This window comes from Pleurodeles waltl, chromosome 4_2 (assembly GCF_031143425.1).
Source record: "Pleurodeles waltl isolate 20211129_DDA chromosome 4_2, aPleWal1.hap1.20221129, whole genome shotgun sequence".
Lineage (NCBI taxonomy): Eukaryota > Metazoa > Chordata > Amphibia > Caudata > Salamandridae > Pleurodeles > Pleurodeles waltl.
In genome coordinates, this window is record NC_090443.1 from 668,801,793 (window position 1) to 668,825,102 (window position 23,310).

The 23,310-nt window shown below is 44.1% G+C and overlaps 1 protein-coding gene across 3 annotated transcripts in view; it reads left to right on the forward strand.

The window, feature by feature from the left end:
• The first annotated feature begins 3,238 nt into the window (after positions 1-3,238).
• USP33 (ubiquitin specific peptidase 33) overlaps positions 3,239-23,310 on the forward strand; it is a 399,453-nt gene continuing 379,381 nt past the window's right edge. For 2 of the 3 annotated variants that reach the window (XM_069232249.1, XM_069232250.1), the window contains exon 1: positions 3,258-3,368. The gene's annotated coding sequence lies outside the window, so the exon portion shown is untranslated. Of the gene's footprint in view, positions 3,369-23,310 lie in introns of all 3 variants that reach the window. The other variant, XM_069232248.1, reaches the window with a different exon arrangement.

Sequence of the window (23,310 nt, forward strand, 5' to 3'; positions counted from 1 at the left end):
AAGCTGCGGCTGATAAGTATCGACAAGTTTCAATTTAGGCACATCAGGATATATCCTCTGGACTTGTGGTATCTGTGGTGAAAAAGGCATATTGGGACCGTTCTGTCTTTGTTATATTCTCAAATTCGGTGTTACATTACCCTGTGTTGGTGCTGTAGGGGCAGTACTAATGCTTGAGCCTTTTTCGCTTTCCACATATGGTGGCGGGCGATCATTTAGCAATTGTATAATGAACTCCTCATCGTCTGACTCGTCTGACCTTTTAGAATTTCTGTTATTCTCTCTATGTCTGGACTGACTCCTATTTGTTTTATAGGTAGCTTTCCTTCCTTCCGTCTCTGCTTCATCAGTAATTGCTGGGAACAATTTAACTTGCTGCAATACGTCTGATCTCCAAACCTTTTGTGTGGTATCCCACCTAGCATCCGCTAGTGTCTTTTCTACTTTTATTATTCTTGTCTCAAATTTCTTTTGCTGTTGGTTTCTAGCTATTAGCTCCCAAATTGCTAGTGCCTCAAACTGTGCCGGTCTTGGAGGTACTTTCATGTCGTATAGCGCAAATCTTAGATTCTCCAAAACCCTTAGGTTAAACGACCCATGGATAGGGAACGCTACACTTCCATGCTTCTCTGTCAATTTACACCATTGCTTTAACCAAAGACATGGTGCGACACCCTTTTCTTCGATCACGATGTAAGCTGGTGTACCCTCAGGCGGTGTTTCTTCTCCTACATTTGCTTTAATATAAACATCTCCCCTCATGGCACTCTTAAATGCTTTGAAAAATGTCATCTTTTCATCTTCTATTTTTCTAAAATGTGTAATCAATAATTGACTTTAATTCCCGGAATACTCTTCGCTTGCCTTTCCCCGCCAATTGCGCTTCACGGACTGCATCCAATCCGTGCGCGACCCTTCTCACCGACCAACCTATCCCAGCGCAGCTCCTAGTGACGTCGCGATTTTTCGCCGCACCATGACCTTTCAGTCATGAATAACCACACCAGTTTATTACAAGTTAGTGAATTTATTTCCCTATATTAACAAAGCTAGCACAATGTCAATAAGTCTCAAAACCAAATGATATATGTATACGAACATTACTAGCTGTCCATGACGGCGGAAGAAACGCAATCTACGCAAAATCTGAATTATGATACATTCAGTTATGGCAATACAAATCACTAATATGAGTAATTGAATTTGACTAATTGCATATATCGGTCAGCATGACAAGATTTCAATTCAACATGGTGCGTCAAGTGCATACCTCGACTAACCTCTAATTAGCATTGGCATGTGGGGCTTCATGCAAAACGAATTTAGTCAATACAAATTTGGAAAACTTCTAGCTTGGGCCCTATCAAAATAGCAGTTGGTACCTAAAAGGAAAAACACAATGCATAATACAATTATCCTTTCATAATTACCAATTACAGTCAGCATTCAAGAAAGTCTTCGTCCTTCAGGTACTGGTTCGATCTGCATGGGGCAGAATTTAAAAGGGCAGATTTCCTTGCAGCAGCAAGGAGAAAGGGGAAAAGTCACTGCATGGGCAAGACGGGGCAAATTAAATTAAAGTCTCTAGGGTGAGAATTCTTTAAAGTCTCTTTCTCTGCGAGAGAGAAAAGGGCATCAAGATGTCGTCTAAGATGGCGTCTTGGATCAAACTTCAAAATGGCATCGTAGAAAATGGCTGACTCTCTTTGTCCAGTGGGTTTAAGTAAGAAACATTCCAAATTCTGCAGGGTCTTCCATTGGAGGGTTCATAGGATGGCTTCAAATTGGCCAATGAAAAATGTCTTTCTACTAGTACTCATTTATGCATACATTGTCCTTGGAACACAAGTTGTAACAAGTTTTGCCAATTATTTTTGGTATCTGTACCCTCATTGTCCGCACCTGCAGGCTGACCTTGGATCAGAGGGGATGAAACCGGCCTAGTACGAAACATTTGAGATAAGTACATTAGTCATCTCTACTGGAAAAATACAGAATAAGGTTCTTTTAAAAGCAAGAAAAAAAACATACAGTTGAATTTGAGGTCAAGCAACTAGGCCAAAGCCTCTACTAAATTTAAGCTAAGCATAAACAGTTTCAACAAGAAATCATGGCACACATTTGTAATTATGACAGATTACTACATTTTTCAATTCTCCATGATTAATAAAGCTCGTTTATAATATTGGCGAACTACCCCGAGGGCACAATTTCCCTCGTACATTATTTTCTTTACTAAAATCACACTACATTATACGATTTTGGTTACATGATATATGAATATATGTTGGACCCTCTTTTTCTGCGTCATCACTATGTATCAACTTTCTGTTTCTAGCATGAATCCTTCTAGTTTCATCATCAGCTATTGATTCAGGAACAAATGTGCCAAATTCCCCGTCATCTCCCTGGCCTCTCTTCCCCACTTCTTTTAGCCTACCCTGTACTCTTGCTCACTTTATGCTTCTGTGACAGACTTGTCCATTCCCCCAATTTGCTCTATGATTAGTACACATATGATCAGGCATGTAAGCTTTAGTGCAATGTGGCATATTGCCTGCTATCCAGTTCTGTTGCATGGCCTGCTTAATCACAGTTGATTGTGAGACGCTTTTTGTAGTGCTGGTGTTCTTGAGCTGATCCTGTAGCAGTTGCCACAGACCTAGGCATCTATGTTATGGACTGGTTGTGTCTCCTGGTTGGATACTGTTATGTGTTGCGAACTTGTCAGCAGGTCTCCCGGTGATCAGATTTTTGTGGCTTCCATTAATGGCAATGTTCATGTCCACCTTCCGGGCTGTGCTTATTTATTGCATACGCTTTCATCACTTCTCCATAGCAATGATGCATTTAGATACAATTGCAACTTTGGTATATTCCATGCAATGCTTAAATGGAAAGCAACAATCCCTATTCAGGAGGGATACTACCAATTTCAATGCTAGTCTCCCTCCTCCCGATTCCTGCACGCAAAAGCCCGATTTCTCGGTGGGCTTCAGCTAACAGGGACGGGTCTTGTGTGACTTGGAATATGCACTGCCAATAACATGCTCCTGCAGGCCAGTGGACATTTTTTATCACGCTCTCTTTGCCTGCCATAGCGCTTTCTCAATGCTTCTGAAAGGTAGGGAAAAGTATATTACTTTCGTTCTGACGCTCGCGCGCATGCGTAACTGTGACTCAGGCGTGAGCCAAGTCAGCTTATGTCTTGAGGATCAGTGTGCTACACATGCGCACTAGATACTTATTAGTCCGGAAACCGGAAGAGCGGCCGCTGTATTGGGGAGGCACCTGCTAACTACGTCCAGGCTGCTGAAGCTGTCTGCAGCGGCGCCTCCCATCAAACATCCACAGCAGGAGCCTGAGAGGTGAGCAGTGGAGCAGCCTGCGTCTTCCTCTTTGGCTGTCAAATGCAGCCTTACCTCCAAGCCCTGGTTCCCTCTACACTCATTTCTACAGCCTGGGTGTTTTTTGCACGCGCCCCACCCCCATAACTCTTTCGTGTCTCTGTAACTTGCGGCCTTTGCATCTTCTCGCTATCCGCGTTTTGCTGAGCATTTAACATTTTGCCTCCCTAGCATTTTTCAGGCTCATCCCTCGTTTATTGGCATATTTCGGCAGTACATAATATCTGCACCTCAGCATCCGTCGTTTTCGTGAATCCATGTACCTAGTCCCTTCATCTCTACGCACACATCTTCCAATTTCTGTCCCATTCCAATACAAGACCATAGCAAAGGTCCTGCATGTTCTCTGCCCTAGGTTGAATTCCCAGTTGCCCATTATCGGATGGTTTCTTTTGCATCCGTTTGGTCATCGGTTTTTAAGCAATTGGCTGTATGTGTCCTACACACAAAGCGACGAGATTTATTAAACCTAAGCATAGATATAACGCCTGTCCCAACACCACTGCTTTTAGAGGAAGTATTTCCAAGATGCATCCTGCATCGATTTGACTTGATTTTTATCATCTCATTAACTGTTTACAGCTACTTTGATCGAACAAAAACTATTCGCAGCTGTTCAGTTGGCATTTCAAGTACGAAAGCACTGTGTCTCAGTATTACATTTTGTTGACTCTGAAGGTTGTGACCTAAGGGTCATCGGGTTCAAAATGCATAGGGGTCCACATTATGAAATGATATGATTGAGTATAACACCAAACAGTATGTAATAACATTTTATGAAGACTATTGGAAAGTGAGTCCGTAATTTGGATGTTTTTATGTTCGTTATGTTTTTGAGTTCATTATGATTTGAATGTGAAACATAAAGGAAAGCTAATGATAACAAGATAATTATGATAAATGCTTAGTAAAATTAGACGTAGTTGGGAAAAGGAGCAGCAGATTTTCACAAAAGTTTATTTGTCCTCAAAAGGACTATAACCGTTTCAGGGAATGGCATGCGCCCTTTATTTGGACTCTCCAGCACTCACTAATTGGAATCTCCACCTCGTGAACACTTTATCTCAGTACTCTTATAGTTTCTTAAGGATGTGATACGGATGTAGTGGACTTAACCTCCAAAAACAATTGGGCCTTTTTATTCTATTCTATGTCTTATTGCACGGTGGCATATCATTGTATTATTCTCATGAACCATTTTCCAACCCTTTAATAATGTTTATAACCTTTTTTTATTTCATTGCGGCTATTTACAAAGTGTGGGGCAGTAAAACGTTTATCTAGTAACATGATAAGTAGCCAATACTTGACGATAGAGCGACCTGCAGGGGTGTTTACAATCATAACGCATAACAAATGCAAATGCAGAAAAAAGAGAATCCCTGTGTGATGCTGCAGTCGAGGGAAGGTATGCAGTCTAGGATGGTAGGAAATGTGTGAAAAGGTGTGCTTTGAGCCCTTTCATGGATTGCATCACTGAAGGAGAACATAGCAGGTGCAAACGGACGGCATTCCAGAGTTTTGGTTGATATGCAGCGAAAGCTTGATGGTATGGGCGTCGCTTGCCAGTCTTGAATTCTCAGACTGCCCAGAAATTTGCGCTTTGAAGTGCGTGAGACACCAGACTTGTTGCGTAGTCCAGTGAAGTGGAATGTCTTAACGATCAGACAACAAACGTAGTGCATTCTGACATGCACGTGCATCTTTTAATGGGAGGGCAGTTGTTCTCAAGCGTTCTTTGTTTTGTGATTATTCAAGCCCTCTGGTGAGTCATTGAATGAATGCACCCATTCCAATCCTAAATGCGCAGCATTGTCAAAATTAAGGGGCGATCCAAATAACCCCCCCCACAACTGTGCAGCGGCCATAGTTTGATCGACAGGGAATAATGATCGTCTGCCTCATGAGTTGAAACGAGCACACTAAAACTACTGCTGATGCTTGAGCTTTTAATTGAATGTCTTTGCACTTTTTAAAATAGCTGTTTTGATTACAGATACTGGGTTTGAGCAGATGTCCATCTTCTCGTAATATCAGAATGTGGGACCCCAAAGGTCTTTGCTTGCACCAGTACCTCTGTCTTCTCATAACTGAGTTAAATACAGTATTTCCATATTCACTCTCTAATGTGCAACAAACTGTGTTGTAGTTTCCTAGATGATAAGCTATTGTTCTCTTTGAAAAATAAGCTGCGGCGTATCAGCATGGGAATAAAAATTGAAGGTTTAGAGAGATGTGAAGACGGCTAAGGTAGAAAAATAAACATTAAACAGATAGTGTTCAATGTTTATTTTTCTGTGTTCAAAGCACAGAGCTCCTGGATACTCCTTAGTGATAAACCAGTTAAACATCGAGTCTTTAATATCATCCCATGCAATCTGGTGGTTCATATCCAATGTTAGGTGGTGCTAACAAATGTAAAAGCATGAGGGCATTGACACTGATCTCCGCAGCAACTTGAAGGTAGTTCATGGCAGCCACTATTACTGTCCTTCTACCCAGTTGGGCATCATCAACATTGTTTTCTAAAAAAAAAAAAAAAAACAGGAAGCCGATTGGCAACATTGTTTTTTTTTTTCATATGTTCACCACTAGGAGTAAAGAGATGAGACAATGATAATTTGCTTTCTCAGTGGCATCAAACCCCATCATTTTTCTTCAGTAAAAGTCACAGCACTACTTCCTTCAAAGCATTAAGATAAGAACCCTGTCATGTTACAAGAAGCGGTTAATTCTATGTAACTGAGGGGCCAACTGTACTACATTGAGTTAGTTGCCTTACTAGGTACTGATCGAGTTGTTATCCTGATTTCGGCGAAGATGGTGCATTCCCACAGTCTTCTAGACCCATGGCTGGCTGGGTCGTAGGGTTTCTATGCCTTTAACTGGGCAGAATTAAATCTTCTCAACATGGATGATAACCTTCTAGAGATGGTCTACCAGAGGATAGATGTTTGATAGAAGAGTACCAGAACTTTTCCAATCAATCAGTCATAGCATTTGTAAAGCGCACTGCTCACCCGTGAGGGTCTCAAGGTGCTGAGGGGGGGGTGTTGCTACTGCTCGAACAGCCAGGTCTTGAGGTGTCTCCTGAAGGTTACAAGGTCCTGTGTCTGTCGCAGGTGGATATGAAGGGTGTTCCACATCTTGGCAGCGAGGTGGGAGAGTGATCTACCATGGGCAGTCGTTCTATGGATGTTTTGAACGGTGGCGAGGGCAAGGTCAGCGGAGTGAAGCTGGCGGGACAGGGTGTAGAAGATGAGTCATCTGTTGAGGTATTCTGGTCCGGTGTTGTGCAGTGCTTTGTGAGCGTAGGTGAAGAGCTTGAACGTGATTCTCTTGTTGAAGGGAGCCAGTGCAGGTCTCCCAGGTGGGCTGTGATGTGGCTGTGGCGGGGGATGTCCAGGGTGAGGCATGTGGAGGCGTTCTGAATGCGTTAGTCTATCCTGGAGCTTGGCCGTGGTTCCTGCGTAGAGGGCGTTGCTGTAGTCCAGTCTGCTACTTACGAGGGCTGGGGTGACCGTCCTTCTGGTGGGGATCCATCTGTAGATCTTCTGAAGCATGTGGAGGGTGTTGACGCAGGAGGAAGAGACGCCATTTACTTGTTGGGTCATTGATAGCAATGAACCCCAGGTTGCTTGCGTGGTTGGTGGGTGTCGGTGCGGTTCCCAATGTGGCAGGCCACCAGGACTCGTCCCAGGCAGAGGGGTAGGAGCAGAGGATGAGGACCTCGGTCTTATCAGAGCTCAGTTTCAGGCAACTGTTCCTCATCCTTGCGATGGCCCTCATTCCTTCGTGAAGGTTGTTTTTTGCTGTGTCGGGGTCCTTAGTGAGGGAGAGGATCAGCTGAGTGTCATCTGCGTATGAGATGATGTTGAGGTCGTGTGATCGGATGATGTTTGCGAGTGGTGTCATGTAAACGTTAAATAGGGTCGGGCTGAGGGATGACCCTTGGGGTACGCTGCAGATGATCTTGGTGACTTCAGAGCAGAATGGAGGGAGGCGGACTCTCTGGGTTCTGCTGGTGAGGAAGAAGCTGATCCAGTTCAGGGCTCTGTCGTAGATCCCTGCGTCGTTGAGGCGTGTGCGTAGGGTGTGGTGGGATATGGTGTTGAAGGCGGCCGAGAGGTCCAGGAGGATGAGGGCCACGGTTTCGCCGTTTATCTAGTAGGGTCCTGATGTCGTCAGTGGCAGAGATGAGGGCTGTTTCGGTGCTGTGGTTGCTGCAGAATCTAGATTGGGGCGAGTCCAGAGTGTTGTTCTTCTCGAGGAAGCAAGTCAGTTGTCTGTTGACAATCTTCTCAATGACTTTTGCCGGGAAGGGGAGAAGGGAGAATGGCTGGAAGTTCTTGAGGTCCTTTGGGTCTGCCTTGGGTTTCTTGAGGAGGGCGTTGATCTCGGCGTGTTTCCAGCCCTCTGGGAAGGTGGCGGTTTCAAAGGAGCTGTTGATGATCTTCCAGAGTTGGGGTGCGATGACGGAGCTCACGTTGTTCGTGATGTGGTGAGGGCAGGAGTCGGATGGTTAGCCGGAGTGGATGGTGTTCATGATTTTGATGGTGTTGTTGAAGTGGATCCAGGAGAGCAGGAGGTTGGTGTGGCTGGGGGTCAGTGAGTTTGTGGTGTCAGTGGTTGACATGGGGGTCTGTGTATTGAAGCTGTCATGAATGTCTGCAATCTTGCGGTAGCAGAAGGTGGCTAGGGAGTCGCAGAGGTCTTGCGATGGTGGGATGTCATTGGCGTTGGAATCTGGTTTGGAGAGTTCCTTATAGCGGTGTGAGTTCTTGTTGATGCGTCCTTTTGAAGGAGGTTCTTTTGGGGGTACAGATGAGTTGGTGGTGTCTGCGGATGGCGTTCTTGAGGGCTGTGTGGTTGTCCGGTGTCTGTTCTTGGCACCACTTCCACTCGAGTCTTAGGCATGTTTGCTTGGATTCTTGGAGGTCGGCGGTGAACCAGATGGCCTTTCTGTCGGTGCATCTGTTTGAAGGTTTCTCGATCGGGGCGAAAGTATTGGCACAGTCGATCCATTGCATGAGGTTGCGGGCAGCTGTGTCAGTGGTGTCGATCTGTGGATTCTGGGAGAGGGTGACCTTGTTCCAGCTGTTAGCGGGGAATCCGCTGCAGGTGGTGGTGCATTGTGGGTTTCTCGAAGGGTAAGTGGATGAAGCTGTGGTCGGTCTAGTGGAGTTCGGTGGTGTGGCTGAAGGAGACGTGTTTGCTGGTGGAGAAGATGGGTTTGAGCGTGTGTCATGCGGAGTGGGTGGGTGTCGTGGCGAGCTGCTTGAGTCTGAGGTTGTCAAGCAGGTTGGTGGAGTTGTTGTTGTTGGTGTCTCGAGGTGGAAGTTCAGGTCCCCTAGAAGTATGTATTCTGTGGATGCGAGGGCGTGCTTGCTGACGACATTGGTGATGGAGTCTGAACTGCTGTCAGGGTCCGCCTGTAGACGAGAGTCCATCCGAGGGTGGTGTTTAGGTCAGTGTGGATCTGGAAGTGTTAGGTGTTTAATGGTGCTGAGGGTGTCTTCGGTGCTGTTTGTGATTCTGAGGGTATTCCTGTGGATGATGTCGATGCCTCCTCCTGGTCTGTTGGTGCGGTCCCTACGGGTGATCTTGTAGCCATAGGGGATAGCTACGGTGATGTCGGGCGCAGAGGAGGGGTTCATCCAGTCTCGGTCAGGAAGGCGACGTCTAGGGAGGTTGAGTCGAGTAGGTTCCAGAGTTCAATGGCATGTTTGTGGACGGAGCGGATGTTGAGTAGGATGCCTCTTGGCAGGCAGGTCGCTGGCATGGAGGCTGGTGAAGGTGCAGCTCCGGCAGGTGAAGGGTCAGCCGGTGAGCCTCGGGTGGCAGGTGGAAGAGCGGCCGGCATTGAGTACATGGAGGGTGTTGGCATCGTAGTGTCGTCGTGCATCGCAGTGGCAGGGGGAGCGAGAACCAGGGATACAGCGCGAGAGAGACGAGGGGGCAGGGGTGGCAGCAGTGGAGAGAAAGAGGGGGGGAGAGCGAGCGAAAGTGAGTGGAGGAGAGAATGAAACTCAGACAGCAAAAGACAAAAGGAACAGAAAAGGGACAGAACACGGAAGGAAAAGCTCACAAAGAGTGAAACAGTGACAAAAGAGGAAAAAATGAGAAAAGAGGCAGAGGGCAGCCTAGTAGAAGAGCAGAGCTCTCCCATTAGACACCAGGGATGATGCGCAGGCAGAAGCCTCCGGGTGGAGGAGGACCTCGAACTCCTGACAAAGGTCAGAGTTCAGAGGAACGATGGTATCTACTTGCCGGTGGAGCTACGAGGAGGCAGGGCAGTTCACTGACTAGGTCAGTGATTTTGCTCATCCTACTGCGCAGTGGCCACCATCAAGTAGGGAAGGGGGGAGGAGAGGACACATGAGAGGCAGGAGCGGGGCAGAAAACAGCACAAAAAAAGAGGGCGGGCCTCAAGGGCAGCAGCGGCTGGGATACAGTGCCTTAATGAGACTGAGTTAGAACTTCTTGCCAGGACTGCACTACTTTTAGTAGAGTAACACAACATCTGTTAAGATACCAGCATTTAAATGGACATGGGGTGTGGACTCCTCTGTAACAGCAGTACACCAGAGTGAAAGATGGTGAGGCTTTCTCAGTCACAAGTCAGCTACAGCATTGGGAACAGTGATGCAGGTTTCCGTATTGCACAGACGTAAGTCGTGCAGTCTTTTCTCACAAACGCAGCTATTTTCACATAGATTTATCAAGTGTGGTAATGCAAGAAATTGGGTTATTGGTTGAGGAGGGTGGAATCCCCTCTCGGACTCTGGGGTGGAAGCCCAAACACAATCCCTGTCAGGGGGAACCACAAAAGTTACTTAATTAACCTGTGCTTAGCTTGGCACAAAACAGTCAGGCTTTACTTATAAGCAATGTGTAAATTATTTATGCAGCACAAAATATTAATGAAGTGAAAACACAACACAAGATGAACCTTAAACCAATTCAGAAAATCAGAGCCCCTCTGTAATGGCTACACGTCCAGGAGTGTACTGATTAGTGGCTCTGGAAGTCTAATTTGTAGATCTGGTGCCAACCATTAAACTGAGGGGGAGGGGATTCCTTTATACCACCCTACATCTGGTTCTGGACTTATCTCCCTTTACCCTGTCAAGGCCCCAAGAAGTCTAGGGTTACAAGACTGGGCAGGCCTAGTGTCAGATTCTTTTTTTTTTTGTGTGTGTTGGAAGCAAAGCCCTTTGAAATGTAAGTGGGGCAGAGCACAACTCTGTCCCTAGCGATCCGGTCACTATGGTCCATCATGCCTATAGAAAGTCCTCTTTTGTGCCAATGTTTTGGCAGCAATACACAAACTCTTAGCAGCAGAGCTGCTTACAGTTCTGTGATACAGGATACTGGCAGAAGGCACAAATAGTTAGGACAAGAAATGCTAACTTTCTTAAAGTTGGCATTTTCAGAGTTGTGACTTAGGATCCGACTTTACCATTAAACTGGGTTTTAAATTACAATTAATTTGAATGTAAATGCCATATTTGTACCTGCTCCTATTCTAAAGTTAACCTTATTAAATTTAATAAGGTGACCCACTGTACGTCAGTGGGAGAGATGCCTTACAGCATTGAAAACTGACTTGGGAAGTGTTTTGCTACAAGGACATGTAGGACTTAAGTCCACATGTCCTACTTTTAAAATACAATGCACCTGGCCCTATGAGCCTTTAGGGCCTACCTAGGGCATGGCTTGTATGTTTTAAAAGATAATGTTTAGGCATGGTAAAGGATTTATTTTGGCAGGTCGAAATTGCAGTTTAAAACTGCACTACAGGCTGGAGTGCAGGCCTAAGGCATGATTTAACATGCTACAATATCATTTGGTAACAAGGAACTACAATCTTAAAAGGGCTAATGAAGTTCCCAATAATTTGATAATATAGTCCTTCATGAATCCGGAGGCATGACCCCTGGACCTGTAGACCACGTGCCTAGGCTCACTGCCACCAGCCGAATTTGAAGTATGATTATCATCAGTATTGGCACCCCCACACTTCATAGTTTGATTTGCTACTCACCCGAACTGCTAACATTTCCCATCTTTGGTTTTAACCCCATCACAAAACAGTTTCCCTACCCTCCATAGGTTTGATAAACTTGGACCTAGAAGCAGCAGCAGGTGTGATTGGTCTGAGTGTTATCTGCATATGACAATACCGTTGAGTTAAAACTAACAGAAGTCCTTTGTAGACGTGGCAGAGACATAGTGATGAAGAAACCTGCAGGACTCCACATGACAAGGTGGTCAATGTCAGAGGTGAAAGGAAAGTTTCCAATTCTATTGATGAATTATAATATGTACTAAAAGAGTTCTACTGTTCAAGTGACACTTTCTCTACTCCTCATGCTGATTTTGGTATTTGTAGAAATAGTAGGTGGTTTTTCATATCAAATGCCTCTGAAAAACTAGTGAAACTAGGATGGCTGAAAGTCCAGCATCATTTGAACAGTAGATATATTCCAGTCAGTAGTCCGTATAACTGAACTATCCTAGGAATTAAATGCTTTGACATATAAGAACATAGAGTTATTTGACTCCAGGATATTTTGATAAAACTGTTGGGAGAGTTCTTTCAAGGGGGAGAGAGTATCGGGATGACAATCAGCATTAATCCTGTGTTCCATCTTTCAACTAAGGTTTAAGGTAATCCTCTTTATTAGATCTGTTTCAATTAGCGATTTGTTATGTGGGAAAGATTATGGCTTAGAGGTATCTTCTTTTGCAAACCAACAGAAAGGAGGGAATAATAACAAAAGATATAACCACCAGTGGTAATGCATTTGTAACCCCAGTTATGTGAGAAACAATTTGTTTTAATTATATTCTTGCTAAATTATATGAGATACAATGCATTTATGGGAGTCATGTTCTTTTGTTATCCTGCTAGGACAAGCATTTAAGGGTAAGTTTATATGATTGTGTTTGATGCCTGAAGGCATGATGGGTGTTACTCCCTTAGTCTGTATGGAGATTAAGTGTACACCATGTTGAGCAACTACTCCCCCTTTTCAGGATTAAAGTAAAAAAAGGAAGTAATCAAGGTGATTATTTAAAGACTAAGCACATCCTTTACAAACCCCGCGCTTTGCACAATTTGACAGAATGAGAGAATCCTTCTGCTTCCTGATGTCGTTGCTTTAGTGAGCATACGCTGCCATGCTCGAACCAGCCCTTCCGCGTTTGGAGACGCTCCTGAAGACTGTGCAGAGCCTCGGAGCAAGTTAGCCAAGAATAGGAATGTCAGCCTATGTAATTAGAGCTTGAGGGCTGCAGTACATTAAGCACATAAAGCCCCAAGTTCTTGAAATTTACAAAGGGAGCCCACAGTAATCCTCCGGGGAAAAGCATGTAGCAACTGTGCCAGCCCACCACAGGGAGCCGTGAGGAGCCTGGTGCGCAGCTGTGTTTTCTCTGAACACGCCATAACTGGACAAGGAGAGACCAAAGATAGGCCTCTAGCAGTACCTATGGGACCATGCAAATAAGGCCACTACCAGCAATTTGGACCTTGCGGGCTAAAGTAAACATGTAGCAATAAATCTACTGATCAAGGAGCATGTCGGGTGGTGGCAGCGGTCTGGCTTCTTTGCGACCAGGCATCAAGCTACAGCAGGAACATAGAGGTAAGTGACCAGGCAGCAAAGGAGCCTAGGTACCCCACTTCACCTCATTGTGGTGTTGAGATCATTAAGGGGATATATATGGACCCCCTCTATGAGAAGTGCAAGCAGTGTGGCCCTGAGATATTAAGCAGGAGTAGTAATGACCCCAGAAAAGTCTGTATTAATAATATAATGAAAAAATGGCACCGGCAAGAGGTAAAACCCGGAAGGGATTGACCATTCACTTGGAGAAGGATTTAGCTAATACGGCAGGGAATCGGTCTTTAGATCTAGGTAACTCACAAAGAAGTAGGATCAAGCCTTATGCTAGGCAACGCAGAGAAACAAAACTACCGCAACCATAAAAGCCCCTCTATAGGTGAGATGGGGGTGTCCGTAACCAAATCTGTCAAGGACTTTGTGGGTAAACACTTTAAGAGAAAGCAACCCCTTTCTGAACCCTGAGAATTTGGCCAAGGGCAAGTAGAAGGAACTGGGAACGTTAGTTATCAACTCTCTGACCTATGTTTTCCCTCCTGAGGTAATCCAGATATGGTGGATTAGAATGGATTTGCTTTGGAACCAAGGCTGTCCTCTTCTCCACGCTACTTCTTCCTATTAGATAATATCGGGCTGCAAAAGGAAGGGGGTGAAAGCGACCAAGATGTGAGGGAAGATAATGTGGCTCCCAAGGATTGCAGAAAGGAGTGCAGTGATCCATGTGAGCAGTTTGTGACTGTAGGAAATTATACCACACAAGGATCTGTGCAAAATTCAGCCCTAAACCTAGAGATAGTGGGGACACACTTGGCTTCTATGCTGGATATAATGTTGATATTACAAAAAACCTTGCAAGGACTTTTGGGGGTGCCAGTGTTGAACAATGACATCCTAAAATTTCAGAAAGACCAATTGCTAATTATCGCGGGGGAACTAAAGCAAATAAAGGATCACATGCTGACACTTCTAAGACCTGTTGACAAAATTGAGCAAGGAATGCAGATCCCTGCCCTTAGGGTGGTGGAAGGGGGTGCTGTCCGGAAGGCTGTCTCGCATTGTGTTATTGTATCTGCTAGCACGCCTGGTCCTTAGTAAGTAAACTTACAAGGGGACGCGTATAGGTCGATTTTATCTTTTGGATCGCATGGAGAATCCTAATCATGCAGTGACTACTGAATCAATAATCAAGAAACATTCTATGGAAAAACAACTAAAAAAACATCTACTCATGAATAACCACAACATGGTAAAGAGTTTATCAAGTTTTATTTCCCTGTTGATTACAATACTCATTCATTTGTTAGCTCAATCTTTATTCAATCAATTCAATTATTAATTTATTAATTAAAACGCAAATGACATAATCAGTCAGAACTTGAAGATAAACATATGCTTGAATAAAAGCCAATAAAGATTCCAGCATCAATAGCAGAGTTCAGCAAATAGCTTGTCAGTCATTTGTCACTGTCAATGTCAGCCTTAAAGAGCCTACCTAACCAAGATTAGCATCAGCATGTGGGGCTTCATGCAAAACAATTTATAGAAAAACATAAATTTGGAAAAACATCTTTCTAGGTGAAAATCCATAGAACAGCGCAGTTTGTACCTAGAAAAAAAAGGCACGTTAGTCAGTCACATTTTCATAGCTACCTACCCACAGAATGGATCAGCAACAAAGTCAGTCTTCGTCTTCAGGTCATCAATTTGATCAGCTACGCATCAGGCTCGGAGTTTGAGCCCAACAACAGAATCTCGAACAGCGTCTTCTGATGTCAATAATTCTCCCCTCGCATCTGCCTAAAATCTGAATTCTTAGCCCCTTGTCATGACTTTTTATTAGGGTCTCCAAGTCCATCCCCTTAATTCCCCATTGGTCAGTCAGTCAGCAGATAAGACTTTAACCTATAGCATTTGTTTACCAAATCTACAAATTTCAATATTAGTCCTTTCACAAGGTGTGGATTGGTTCGCCATACAATGTCATCATCCTCATCCGGCTCTTCAGGTATCGAAACTGTTGCATGTTCCTCTTCAGTCAGTGCCTCTATTGTTCAAGTCCTAGGAAAGTACATTTAGCCTACTCTACATAAATTGTATCAAATTGTCTTCATCATCTCCTATCTGCTGGTACATTGCAGAAAATTCTAGCTAAACAACTTTTACATCGGGTGGACTAAGGACGGGTCATACATCCAGTTTCTTGCAAAGCGTTCAGTCGTTTAGCTATGCAAGGCCTAGGAAGACTAGGCCTTTATTTCAGCTAAGGTAGCACTGCGAGTTAATGTAAAAAATAGATTATACATCTCATTATGACATATTATTCTTATATATTTTTGTTATTTCACACTATTTCAGTTATTTTAGTACAATATCGTATAAATGGCTGACATACCCAGAGGGCACTTATTCAAATTTGCACATTATTTTGCTAAGTTTAATTTTTCTACAATGTTTCATTATTCAAAACACATAAACATCTTTAATAATTTTCTAATTAGCATATTTGCTTCAACCTATCCAAATGCCCAATGCTAGTAAAGAAGCAGGTAGAACTCAATAGGTATAGGCAGTATATACCCCGTATAAGAAGAGTGACTAAATGCTCAGCGAGGCGGAGGAGTGAAAGTCGGAACTGCCTCAGAGTTACCTTTAGAGCACAGCCAAAAAGTGAAGGATCTTTCCCCCGTAATCGTCCCGAAGGAAGCTAAAAATGTGCTACAGGGAAACAAAGGTGGGGAAGGAGGGCAACGAAAGGGAGAGAGAAAGCTAGCAGGGGAGAAGGTAATGAGACACCCATGATAATAAAGAGTGGAGATGGGAGTATGCTGTGGGTTTTTCTCAAACTGTGTCAAAGTGAAAGGAAAGAGTTAGAATCGGAAATATCTGAACAAGGCAACATGAAAAAACCCTTCCTGAGGCGCCACGCTGGGCTGGGGCCAAGGCAAGTTAGGCTGCTCGATCAGGGCCAAAGGTAAAAAAGACCTGGAAATAAAGGTTCTTTATTATGAGACAAAAGGTACCAGGGGGCATATGAGCTATGAGAAAAGATATGTGGCCCTCTCCCCAGCAAGCCCCAAAGAAGACGGTTAGCTGGGTGATATTGATTAGGATAATGGGTGGGGTGGGGGTGGGGGTCCACGCAGCCTGAGTGTATTATCATGAAATATTAATGGGTTTGTGAAGATGTCACGCTTAGAAAGTTTTAAAGAGCTAATAAACCAATATGAGATTGTTTGCAGGAAATGTGGCTGTGCGACGAAACCCCAAGGATTGATGGGTTTGTACAGGTAAACAGGTCCCCTAAGAGGAGTCAGCAGGGGCGTCCCTCTGGAGGTTTAATAAGTCTGATTTCCACCAAAGTAGCAATGAAGGTATCACCAATGGAAGAGAAATGTAATTTTTTAATAATAAATGTGTACATTAACTGGGAGAGAGAGGGAAATGTAGATTCAAATTGGGAATATTTATGGGATGTGGAATCTTTATGTGCAAACTATCACAAGTACATGTTTATCCTTTTGGGAGACTTCAACCATAAGTTAGACCCAAGGAAGACAGACCCCCTGATGTAACAATATATTGACTTCTTTTAATATAAACTTTGTGAGTTTCCTGTGTCGTAATTGCTCTCTTGCTCTAGGCAAGACTGCTGGTTTAGGGATGACAACACTTATGTTTGCAGGCGGCTATGCCAATCCTACAAGTCGCAACTGTTGGCCCAAACCTCCCGGCTCACAAGCAGTACCTCACCAGAAACCCAAACAGAAAAAGGTTATTTCTGGCAGCCTTTAAACATGGACTCGAGTGTGACATATCGGGGGAGTCGTGGTTAAACGAAAATTACCCTTTTCTGACATGAGCAACAAGTCTCAGTCACATGCAGGCAATGAAGAAGATGCAGTGAAGTTTTCAATAGTTTTTAACAAGACTGCAATCTAATGTAAAATGCATGGGCTGCAATGATTAGGATAATGAACAATTAAAGAAACAGAATTGTAAAAACAAGAGTCATGAATATAAAGACCCCCACCATCTTGCAATAACATGGATGTAAAATAGGCCCTAATACCCTTGCATGATAAACCTAATCTGTAACCTAAAGAGAGCTGGGTGTGATAAACCTAATCTGCCAATATGTTTTGCTCTACTTCAGACTGAGAAAAGACAAAATGAAAGGAATGCCAACAATGCAGCACTCTTAGACTCAGTAAAAAAATAAATATTAAGGCACTTCTCAAGGTTTGTACAGGGAAAGCGTGTAGGTCAAACGAAGCAGCACAAGTACACTTCTGAAAATAATCACAGCATTAGAATAATAATGATCATAGAAACAAACCATGAACATACACTACTTCAATCATGGATAATAAATATATAAACATCCAGACGTTGTAAATCCTCACGGAAACCAGAGTCCCACAATGAAGAACAACTTGTCGTGATTCCAAGCAGAAAAACGTGCTTTATTTAATAATCCTTAAGCGTTTCGGAGCTAAAGCTCCTTGCTCACTGGTCATATCCCCTGCTGGATTATGCAAACATTTAAAGACTAAATGAACAACATCAAAAAAGGACTCAAGGACACTTATTGAAAAATATGGCAGCCATTTTGAAGTGTGTTCTGTATACTACATTATCAAAACCTCTTACTATTTTCATGTTCAAATACTATATAATCTAATATAACCACCAAGCCTATTACTAATACATCCGCCATATATAAGGGATATCACATTTCAAAAGAAGTCATAGACCATGTACACATATTGTAATTTGACCAGAGCAAAAAGAAATAAAAAATATAAATACATATAAACATCAAATAAATCTTATCTTTGATCAGCAAGTGTATTGTCAATTGCGAGGGACTGCCATGGGAACTTGCTTTGCTCCAAGTTACGCTGGCCTTTTTATATATATATATATATATATATATATATATATATATATATTGATTATATATTCATGCACAACGCAAAGCAAAAAATAAGAATTAAAACTGCAATACCATGTGGCTTGACAGTGACATCATCTGTTTGCCAACTTCAAGTCAAGAACCCAAACTACTGCAGAAAGAGAGACCCACCCTCACTGGGAATCCGGGCAAAGGCATCCCCTTGAGTTCTGTCTAACCCCAGCCCACCCCCCCCCATACTGTAAGTTGTTGTTCAAACGCTGGCCGCACCAGGTCAGTGTTGGAAAGGAGCATGCATGTGACTGGCCAACTCTCACAGTGTTTTTCCAAGACCGAGCTGTTTCCTGCCTTACCATAAACATTCTCAGCCTGGTACATCTTATCATCAGTGCTCTTCACTCCTCCATGTTATGTACCTATCCTTCAATGAGAAAGAGCGAAAACATGTACAAGCTGTGCACAGAAAAATACCAGACAGTGTGTAAGCTTAGCACAAAATTGAGTTCGTGGTCAAGATGGGCCTGGTGGTTAAATACAAATAGCATTACACAGTACCATGTCCATGAGAAGAGCCCCCCCCCCCCCCTTGCAAAACCCTTATTACCTTGGAATGAAGTCTCTAGATCAAACTCCGCAGGGACAAGAAGGCTGGGTCTGCATGAAGACGACATATAGCATATATAGCGTTGATAGCATCTTGTAGGAATCCCTCTGATAACCTTGTCTGAGTGAGATGTATTTATACAGATCTTGTAGGACCCCTGACACAGGTATGTTCCCAAACAATAGTTAAGGCATGCTTGGGGCGGTAATTACATATACTTTTGGAGGTAATTGTTTATTATGTTCCTGTTACACGTAAGTGGGAAGGAACATGATGTGAATACCTTACACCTTTACCACTGATAGTAACGCCTTCACAGAGTGGCACTGATAACGTGAAATCAAAACGTATTCCTAACTATAAACATAGCAGCTATCTTGGAAAAAATAATTAAACAAATGCGGTAAAACAGAGCAGGCTAAGTAGGTTAAAAATCACTAGTTGAGGGGAGCACAAGTTTGCAAGCCAGAAGTCTATGCTATTTCCAGTTTCCCAATAAAACCAAATAGGATCTACTACACCCAGATTCTGTGCTGGCAGTGAACGATGTGGCATTTGGGAAACATTTGCGCTCCAAGGGCTTATTCTGTGTCAATGGGCGGTGCGATCCTGATCGTTCTGCCCATCCGACGTTTAAGAATGGATCACAGACCTGCCCAATTGATTACATTTACATGCATGCCTGGTATTTTAATAACATTGGAAGCTTCCAGGTATTGCAAGGAGAACGGAGCAACCATAACCCCCTTAAACTTGAAATAACAGTAAGAAAAGAGGGCGAGGGAAATGGTAATTCCCCTGCAGATGGACTACCCTGAACCACTCACCTCTAGAATTACAGAGGAATGTATGGTAAAAATAGCTAACTTCCAGCTGGACCAACAGATGACCAATCCTCCCGTAAATGGTATAACGTGGTATGAAACCATAATCGACCAGATGGTCCATTGCCTTAGAGTTGACTTAGAAAGTTAATAGGAAAGGGGTAAATGCAAACCGGGGTAACCTGAGGAAAGATAATGAATGGTTTGATGGAGAGTGCAGGAAATTAAAGGCTCAGATTTGCAAGGGTTTAAAAAGTCTTAAACTTAAGTTTGATGATGAGTTATTTAATAGCCCTAGGAACACTAGAAAAGTATATAAAAAGCTGATCGGAGATCGGAAGATAGCACATAAGCAGAAGTGCTGGAAAATTATGGATGGATTATGTAGTGGAATAAGATGCATGGGTGGAGTATTTAAAGGAAATATACAGAGAAAGGTTAGAGCCCGAGTGCATGAGTGCATTCCCATGTATGGAGGTGGATGAGGATACCGGGTCTCAGTTAACATTGGGCAACATTAAGAGCACCATCTCGAATCTGGTCTTAACTAGAGCTGCAGGACCGGATAACCTGCCAGCTGTTACTATAAAAACTAGTCCTGATTGTTGGGCAGAATTCTTGTACCATACATTTCATGTTGTATTAGGCACAGGCTGTTTCCATGGTAATTTGAGAGGTGCGATAATCAGACCTATACAGGCTCCAAAGAATTATAGGTTTATTAACCTGCTGAATTTGGAAGAAAAATTGTTTGCAAAAATCTAATTGGGGATATTAAATGAATGGGCTTAATTGAATCAAATTGTACCCCCAGAACAGGGGTTTAAGTAAGGCCACTCTACCATAGACCACTTTTTACGGTCGCTGGGGTGGAAGGCAGTGGAGCAAAGGGGTAGTTTATTCAGCTGCTTCATAGACTTCTGGGCTGCATTCAATAGGGTGGACCGGAACCGTGTGTGGGGAACCCTGTTAAAACAAAACATTCCTAATAATCTCCCGGGTTTAATTCAGGAGTTACAAGCAAAATTGGGGACATATAATCATGGACACGGACGGGACTCTGACCCAGAAAATTCCGGTTGACAACGGGCTGAGGCAGGGCTGTGTCCTGGCCCCCTTACTCTTCACCCTATTTATAGCTGGCTTGCCAACTTTACTTGCTGCAGCCAGGGGCGTTAGCCCCAAAATGAATGGGAAACATATAGCATGCCTTCTGTATGTAGATGATCTTGTGATTTTGGATCTAACGGAGATAGTTTTGCAAAGGAAGTTGGATTTGTTCATGCAATACTGCAACAATAAAAAGCTAGTGGTAAACATGGAGAAGACAAAGGTACTGAGCTTTGGCAAAAAAAACAAAAAACTGTAATGTTCACATGGCCCACCAAATAGGAATCCGTTTCCGAATATAAGTTCTTAGGAGTTTGGTTCAAGAGATCAGGGTATTCATAGAGGTTTTGACATTTAGGGCCTCATTATGAATTTGGTGGTCCCACCGCGGACCGCCAAACTCACGAGGACGTATTATGATGTTCCCGCCGGGCTGACCAGTGGGGAAATTGTAATACGCTTTCCCGCCGGGTTGACCGGCGGGAACAGTGTTAGGATATTAGTCTTAACCCCTTTAAGAGAACCGAGGCCAAAATCCTAACATTCCAGCACCCTCGGAATGCGCACTGTCTGCAGTGAGCAGTCCAACTGTGCTGGGCAGGGTCCTCCCCTGTGGCTTTAGCACTGGCTTTCTGTCAGCCTTTACACAGTGGTGTCCCCGCCATGAAAAGGTTGGTGGAAACAGGGGTTGTAATCAGCAAGGTGGAGCTTAGTTTAGTGCCACCCTAGCTGGTTACAAGCCCCACCCTCGTCATGCAGTTCGGAACCATGTTACCGGCAGGGGCGGCAGTCTTCTGGCGGGTCCGCCCTCCAGGGCTGTAATAGGGTGGTCAGACCACCAAAGTTGCAGCAGTCAGACCGTTAATGGGAGTGTGGCAGTCCTCGGGCCCTTAATGGTGAAATGTTACCATCTTGTGGTTTGTTACACAGCACATTCCTCTTCCAGCTAGCGCCTTTCGCAGTGCTGAGTAGAAGTGATATTTTCACAAAGGTTTGATATGTGGGGGACAGCTGAGATGCAGGACACACTAAGCCTATATTCTATGCATTATTTTCTGTCCACTAACTCTTTCTCTGTAGGAACACAGCTCGTAAACACTGCATGTTCCTTTCATATCAGATTACCGACATAGTGCACCTTTTCAAAAACTATTCCATTAAATGTTTTTAGCATGCATTCAGATTATCATATCTATTGTTTATTTTTTGCTGCTAAATTAACCCCTTCGCTGCCAGGCCTTTTCTCCCTCCTGTGCCAAGCCTTTTATTTGGCTATTTGGGGTAATTTGCGCTTAGGCAACCATAACTTTTCGTCCACATAAGCTATCCAAGCCTTTTTTTCCCAACATCCTGAGGATTTTGAAGGTTCCCAGAGTTTGTGGGTTCCCCGGGGGAGACCAAGAAATTAGCCAAAATAAAGCTAACATTTTTTTTGGGGGGGGGGAAATGGGAAAAAAATGCTTCAGACGAAAGCATGTTTCATTTTCATTTTCCCTGCAAATGGCATCAACAAAGGGTTTGCAATGCTAAAATCAATATCTTCCCAGCTTTCAGGAACAGGAAGACTTGAACCAGAAAGCCATATTTTTCAACACCATTTCGGCATTTTACTGGGACATATCCCATTTTTTACTTTTTTTTTTTTTTTGTGCTTTCAGCCTCCTTCCAGTTAGTGACATAAATGGTGTGAAACCAAAGGTGGATCCCGAACAGCTAAACATTTCTAAAAAGCAGACAAAGGCCCTCATTCTAACCCCGGCGGTCTCAGACCGCCGGGGCCAGGGTCGGCGGGAGCACCGCCGACAGACCGGCGGTGCCCCGCAGGGCATTCTGACCGCGGCGGTTTGGCCGCGGTCAGAAAGGGTAAACCGGCGGTCTCCCGCCGGTTTACCGCTGCCCTTAGAATCCCCCATGGCGGCGCAGCTTGCTGCGCCGCCATGGGGGATTCTGACACCCCCTACCGCCATCCTGTTCCTGGCGGTTCGCCCGCCAGGAACAGGATGGCGGTAGGGGGTGCCGCGGGGCCCCTGGGGGCCCCTGCCGTGCCCATGCCAATGGCATGGGCACGGCAGGGGCCTCCGTAAGAGGGCCCCACAAAGTATTTCAGTGTCTGCCTAGCAGACACTGAAATACGCGACGGGTGCAACTGCACCCGTCGCACCTTCCCACTCCGCCGGCTCAATTCTGAGCCGGCATCTTAGTGGGAAGGTTGATTTGCCCTGGGCTGGCGGGCGGCCTTTTGGCGGCCGCCCGCCAGCCCAGGGCAAATCCCAAAATACCCTCAGCGGTCTTTCGACCGCGGAGCGGTATTTTGGTGGGAAACTTCGGCGGGCGGCCTCTGCCGCCCGCCGAAGTTAGAATCACCCCCAAAATTCTGAATTCAGTAAGGTGTAATTTGTGTAGATCGTACAAGGTTTTCTTACCGAAAATAACAGCTGAAATAAATAAAAAAAGATTGAAATTGAGGTGAAAAAAACAGCCATTTCTGTCTGTTTTTTTCTTTAACTTTTTTCCAACTATGCTAGATTTTTTGAAAGCAAGATACAGTTATATCTGCTGGACCCTTCTGGTTGCGAGGATATAGAGGGCTTGTAAGTTCATCAAGAACCCAAGGTACCCAGAGCCAATAAATGAGCTGCACCTGGCAATGGGTTTTCACTGTATACTAGGTATACAGCAATTCATTTGCTAAACTATGAAGAGTTAAAAATAGGTATCATGGAAGCCTTTGTATCTGAAATGAGCACAAGATATGGAGTTTAGAAGCAGTGGTTATTTGCACATCTCTGAATTCTGGGGTCCTCCATACTAGCATGTG